Source organism: Siphateles boraxobius, unplaced genomic scaffold (genome assembly GCF_051911475.1).
Source record: "Siphateles boraxobius isolate OS27281-9 unplaced genomic scaffold, OSU_SipBor_1 5, whole genome shotgun sequence".
Classification (NCBI taxonomy): Eukaryota; Metazoa; Chordata; class Actinopteri; order Cypriniformes; family Leuciscidae; genus Siphateles; species Siphateles boraxobius.
The window spans coordinates 6,822,757-6,830,410 of record NW_027509141.1 but is presented as its reverse complement, the minus strand read 5'-3'; positions in this window follow the sequence as shown (position 1 = coordinate 6,830,410).

The window sequence follows — 7,654 nt, the reverse complement described above, 5'->3', positions numbered from 1 at the left end:
TCCAATAAGGAGTTGCGCTGAATTCAAGGGATGCTGAGAGACTTACCTTAAGAGAGACAGCCTTGTGGTCTGTAAGAGGCGTAGCATGAATGCTTTTTTTTTGTTACAACTGCTTGCTAGACTTTGGGAAAAAAGCCAATAAACTATACGAGACGGTTTAGAGTGGTCCTTGCTGCTCCAGGTATAGAGTCTCTGATGTGGATTTGTTTCTCTCCATATATCAACAACACTAAATCGCATCATAAATGTATTCATAATTAGACACACAGAAGCCGCTCTTGAAGGAAACCTATCCAAATCACTATTAAATGCCATATTAAAATCCCCACCCAAAATAAGACCAGCATTTGGGTATTTATTTATCCAGTACTGTATATGATCACTAATCCCATCCATTAAGGTGGGATTTTACCCTAGAAGAATTATATCCATACATATTTATAAGAACTGTGGTGTTCTGGCCAAGTAAAGTCACTAACAAAAAAAATTACTCTTAGGGTCACTGACAAGTGAAGTATTTTACCAGCAAACTTATTTTCCAAAATAGCGACACCTGCTGATCGCTGTGTACCGTGAGACATCCATATATCACTGCCCCACTGGGACCTCCAAAATTTAGCATCATCCTGCGTAGAGAGATCACTGTTCTCGCGATCGCTCCATAAACATTTCCACCATTTTTAAAGATTTTAAACGAGACAGAGCATTGAATTAACTTACCTGTCGGTCGAAGAGAAGAGGTAAAATAAAGTCCTACTTTTGCCTTGTAAGTATCTGTGTTTTCGTTTTGATGTGCTAATTTTGTAACTAAATTATTTGTTATCATGTGTTGTTGGAATCGTGACATTTTGGCGGGTAACACTGTTAGGAATAGATAGGAAAGAGGGGCCTAAGTTACAGACAGGTGGAGAATGAGGCTGCGTATACCCTGGACAACGATAGCATCGACCATGGAAATGTCTTGGAGCTGATTATTTTATTGGGAAAATATGATGTGGGTTTAAAAGAGCATCTAAGTAATGTGATTGAGAAGAGCAAAAAATTGCATGTGTCGCCAGGATCAAGAGGGAGAGGTTCCCTCCTCTCTCTACTGTCTAAAACGACCGTCAACTCTGTGATTGATACCATCCGTAACTTAATTCAGCAAAACATCTCCACTGAGATCCGAAAAGCTGGAATGTTTTCTGTTCAGCTAGATACAACGCAGGACATAACAGCGCAAGACCAATGCTCAGTCATTTTGAGGTATGTGACTGATGTTGTCAATGAGAGGCTTGTCGCAGTGGTCCGGTGCAGCGTGTCCACTGGACAGTCATTTGTCAACTTGCTAACAGAGGTCCTTGAGCATCTGAAACTGGACTAAAGTCTGTGCATTGGAAATGCAACAGATGGAGCTTCAAATATGCAGGGGCAGTACAGAGGCTTCTCTGCACTGCTGGCATCACAGTCCCCCAACGATGTACACGTGTGGTGCTATTCACATGTCCTCAACCTCGTGCTGTCTTATACCACTCAAATAGTGATAGAGAGTGGATCACTGTTTGATCTCCTTAATGACACAGCAGTGTTCATCAGGGAGTCATATCAGAGAGTGAACATTTGGGAGAAGGAGAACCATGACAAGAGACACAGACGCATTGCTCCACTTGGAGAGACACATTGGTGGGCTAAGCACGATGCTCTGAACAAAATATTTGGATCATTTGGAAAGCCTCAAGACAGTTTTTACATTGATGTGTTGTCCACGCTCACAGCCATACAGGAACTGAAGACTGTGAAAGGAAATGTACGCACCAAAGCCAGAGGATACAAAGAGGGCCTACTCAGGTATGAGACAATACTGACAGCTCAATTATTCCTTAGGATATTTGAGCATACATGACCAATGTCAAAGTACCTGCAGACGGAAGGGATGGACATCCTCTCTGCCCATAGGATGGTCATGTCAACACAAGATGCCCTAAAAAAGATGGCGAAAGATTTCCAGGCTGTCAAGGCTTCTGATGACTTTATGAAATGGGCAAATGAAAAACTTGATGAGGAGATGAGGCGACCGACATGGAAATGGAGGCTGCACTGCCACAGAAAAGAAGAAAGAAGAAGAAAGCCATGCCGGGTGAGATGTCTCAGGATGACACCATAATTGATGCTGAGAGAACCTATGAGGTAAAGGTTCATAACCAAATTGTTGATACAGCTATTGAGGCCATCCACCAAAGATTTCTGACACATGGCACTCTTTATGCAGATTTGTCATTTCTGGATCCCAAATACTTCTCCCTGATCCAAAACCATGCTCTCCCTAAATCTGCACTTGAAGACCTCAGCAAGTGCCTGGTTAAATTTGATAGCAGGGCAACAGTTGACAACCTGCAGTATGACCTGAAAAGCTTAGCGGGACAGTGGGACAAGCTGAAAGTGTCACGATACAGACTAGGAAGCAAAGATGCAAGTAAAGGTATTTATTGAGTTTAAACATTCAGAAATAGATGACACAACATGGAGGTACACGAGTGGCGCAGGGACCTCGATGGGCAACACGGATGGTGGTGGTGAAGTGATGGTCAGAGGATGAAACGGAACCAGAAGCAGTAATCCAGACACGAAGCGAAGCACACACTGAGACATCCACGGAACACCAACTCACGAACACGTCAGACTGAAGTACAAGAAAGGATCGAACAGGAACGGGAACAGGACACAGCACGAACAGACTTCAACAACGATCTGACAATGAGAGGGAGAAAACCGTGAGTATAAGGGTGCTTTTACACTGGGCTCGTTTGCTGCGGTCCGAGGCCGAGCGCGATTGTTCCCGACGCCCCCCGCAACGTTGGTCTGGTTTCACACTCAACTTGATTCTATCGAACTCTGGTGCGTTTGCATGCATCTTACGTCGTTGGAAACGTGCACGGCGCATGATAGAAAACACGACGTGGGTCAATATATTGTTTTTTTATTAATTTGGTGCTATTATGCATAGCTGAGTAAACAACACAGGTTTACTGTGTGTGTGTCGCATAAGCTGTCTTTCCGCTGCTTGCAAATGGACTCTTTTGAGGAGACAGTGAATTTCCATTAATTTGTTGCCCTGATTGCACGCACTATGCGTGAATACACTGCAGACTCACTCTTGCTCGTATCCAGGGTAAATCTTCATCCCTTACGTGTGTTTTATTTAACTAATTACATCATAATCGGCTAAAACGCATGCGCAGGATACTTTACTTCCTGAACAAGTGCGCATCCGAGTCCGTGTTGTTTTCACATACACGCGAATCGCAGCACGGTTCGGGAGCAACCGAACTCAGACCACCTCCTCCAGGCAGTCTCGAGTTCGATACCCCAGTGCGCACCTGGGTCCCATGACAGCGTTCACATTAGCGATTTTTCATGCGAACTGTGCCCCGTTCCGAACTAAACTGCCAGTGTGAAAGTCCCCTAAGTAGCCAAAATGAGTGGCTGCAGCTGGTGCCGCTAATGATGATCAGCTGTTAGCGCTGATCAGCGGCAATGATCCGGACCAAGCCCACACACACACACACACACACACAACAAAGACACAAGACTAGAAAGAGACAGGGAATTCATGAACCGTGACAGAAAGAGTCACCACTGGATGAATATGTGACAAGGACAGTGGAGGATGGACCTGATGGAAAGGAAGAGGACATGGAAATCATCAAAAAAAGCTGTGCCTCCTGCAAAGAGTGCCCGCTGTGCTGCAATCAGATTCTTCAGAGATTCAACATGCTCACTGATGCATGTCCCCTGCTTGGACTTGCGTACACGTTTTTGCTGACACTTTCAATAACCCAGGTGGCCTGCGAACGATAATTTTCAACCCTAAAATATATCAAAAGCAGACTGAGGAGCAGCCTTTCTGCCAGCAAATTGGAAGCCTTCATGTTGATGGCCACTGAAAAGGACATCCTTGTGGCTTTCGACACCGACACTGTAATAGACAGAGTTGCAGAGAAGAGCTGTTGAGGAAACTGCTGTTATTGTAAGGTGAGATGAGATTATTGATATTATTATAAAAATATTCATAATATTGTAGACTGAAAATGTGACTCATTATTCCTCTCACTCTCTCTCTCTCAGGATGCCCTCACTTTTGTAGTTCATTGTTTTTGGGGATGTTCAGAGGACCATGGAGCCATTTCCACTAAGTAAATATAAAATATGTGCAACCATCTCTCTACATTGTTATATATTAAAAATACTTGTATGGTGATCATTTTACTCAAACAGTTATCATTCTCGTCTCTCTCTCTCTCTCTCTCTCTCTCTCTCTCTCTCTCTCTCTCTCTCTCTCTCTCTCTCTGGATGCCCTCACTTTGTGTAGGCCCTACTCCACTGCCACCTTTGATCACCAGGGAGTCAGTCAAGAGAGAGTACACTGGTCCACTTGCAATGGTACACTGGTCCATGTCACTTTTTTCTCAGCTTTGTAGGGGTTTTTGGGAATGGAACAGTAGATATGCATATCTACAGGGACCGCAAGGATGGTGTACTGGTTGGTTGTGTCCGACCGATTGTGGTGGGCCAGTCTGAGGAAAAATGGCAGGGCTCTTTTTTTGTCCCAGCCCTGGGCAACAGTGTAGAGTAAGCCTGTACATTTTAACATGGTACATGCACGGGTAATGTAACCCCATGTGTCCATGCGCAGCCTATTATGATGTGTTATGAAAGCCACAAATATATTTTACTCTCTTCAATCATTATGATGTGAAAATAGGACTTTTTAACTTGGCAAGTTTATTTGTAAAGCACATTTCAACAGCAAGGCAATATAAACATAAAATATAAGAAAATAATTAAACACTTTAAAATAATAATTTGTCCAATTAATAAAAGGCAGTGGTAAACAAAACTAAAAGTATTTAGCCTTAACTTAAAAAAAAAGTTTTCTTGGAGTTGGTTCCAGATATATGGTGCATATAAACTGCAAGCATTGACCAGAGAGCTTATCTCTGTTTTAGGCTGAATAATTGTGATGCACAATATATACATATATATATATATATATATATATATATATATATATATATATATATATATATATATATATATATATATTATTGTCATTCTTAATATTTTTATTATTTTAAGTTGTTGATGTTTTCTAAATAAAACTTTTATATTTAATTTGTTTGGATGGATTGTCATTTATGAGAACCAAGGAATTGTCTAAACTAAACAGAGACTGTATGAATTATTCTGGTTTCCTCAGATGGATGCTCAAGTGCAGTCTGATAGTCCAACCTGCTCCTCTTCAGCCTGTCAGCCTGCCGTCTGAACCATGGCAGAAACTAGCGATCGATGTAGTTGGACCTTTTGAGAGAGGACTTTCTGACTGCTGTTTTGCCATTTCTCTGGTGGATTATCACAGTAAGTGGCCTGAGGTTAGCCTGGTCCCACCAGACTTTCGTACATTTCATTTGTAGAGTCTGGCACCGCTCCATTGACAAGTGTTAACTTCCTTGTGTTGAAGTCTAAAACTATTGGATCTGCCCAGAGTCACTCTGGATCTGCCATAACCAATCGCTAACGTTTGGTCGTGACGTATGTCATGTCGAACCCCGTGGGGAGGAGGGCCACAACATCATGGCCACCAACAAAACTAAGCAAAGATTGTTCTTGCTCCGGCTTTAACTTCTTGATATTCAGCAGTGTTGCCACAACGGACCGTATGGCTTCGCTTGCATCTTTCTCCGCTGCCATTACTGAACTTCAGCTCAAAATAACGCACAACATCAACGTCATCGTTCTCAGCCACTCCCTCTGTTCGCTGATTGGCCCGGTAAAAATTTGACCAGAGAAAACAAAAGACTACAGCACGATCCCAGACGTATTACTGAAGGAAAATGAAAATTGAGCAGAAGTACGTAGGATGGCGGAGCCAGGCTAGCCTGAGCCGGCATTTGCTCCAAATGTTACTGCTGAGGTGGTCACATCAATCCTCCAGTCAGTTTACAGTAGAGCGGGAAATCCACAGTGTGTTGTGACTGACAACGGGCCGCAGTTCCTCTCCAGTGTGTTTGCAGCATTCTTAAAGGAGAGAGGAATAAGTCGCATGCGTAGTAGTTTGTATTACCCACAGTGCAATGGAGCGGTGGATTGGAGTCCTGAAAGAATGCATCCTTTCTGCGGAACAGATGGAGAAACCATGAAAACATGCAGTGACTGAGCTCTTGCAAAGCTACAGAGCTACCCCATACAGTACTGCGGCCGTTTCACCTTCTGAACTACTTCATCATCGCAAGATGCGTACAAAGCTGAATGTTTTCCCTGTCTGCCCCAAAAGTGACAAATGTGCTCGAGTGAAAGAGACTGTGAGTACCAAACAGCTCAACAGTAAAAAGTACACTAACAAATGACGTGGTGCCAAGTACCACACATTCACTCCAGGAGACCAGGTGAGAGTGAAAGTGAACAATCCGTGCATTACCAGCCCTGAACATTGAGCAACAAATCGGAAAGAGTACCTTTGTGGTGAGAGACAAAAAGAAATGGAATGTTTCCAAACTAACTCGCTTTACAGGCCCTGTTACTCAGTATGAGAACCTGCAGTCACAAGTGACATTTAATCCTAGGAGTAGTAGAGTGCGTAGAACGCCAGCGTGGATGAAGGAATATAATTTACAGTGAAGTTAAATGGTGAAATTGTTCATGCATAATTTTTGCAATTTTTGCAACTTGGTTATGCTATGAGCTATGTGAAGTTATAATTGCTTAAATACTTCAAGATACTTAAGTCATTATTATGAGAAAGTTTCTCATTATTATGAGATGTTAAGTCATTATTACGAGAAAGTTTTTCATTACTATGAGAAACTAAGTCATTATTATGAGAAACTTTCTCATTATTATGACTAAAATAATCTTTTTTTTTTCTCAACCGTGGCAGAAACGGGCCTCCATAGCTGCTGAAGAATCAGAAGAAGATAAGTATCTGTCTGTGAAACATGTTGAGTAAAAAACCTCCAAGGAATTGGTCTTGTGCTTTATACTACAATACAAAACACAAAAAGTGCACAAATCACACCACATAAACGAGCGCCACACACACACACACACACACACACACACACACACACACACACACACACACACACACACACACACACCTCTTTGACCAGAGCAGTTTTAGAGTGAAGAATAACAGGTAAATTTCACTCTGTTTGTGATCATGTCAGTAATATGTATGTATATATATATATATATATATATATATATATATATATATATATATATATACATATACATATATATATATATATATATATTTATTTATCATGATATCAGTGTTTCTTTGTTGGGAAACTGCGGTAAACTACAGTAACTCAAGGTTAGTGAACTTTAGTCAGGTGAGCTGCTCTGGACTCTAAAGGCTATTGTATATAGGACTGCAGCTATCGATTCTTTTTGTAATCGATTAATCTAGCACTTAATCGATCGATTAATCGCATACAATTTTTTTTGTGTGTTTTTAAACAACCAAAACAAATAATGCATAACAAAAATGATGTGGCTGTAAAATGATCAAGCATTTGGCTTTTATTTCTCACAAAAAAACAGGTATTTATTCCAACTCCAACATTTGGCTCCAAAACTAAGCCTATTTATTGCTATTTTTACCCATTGCAAT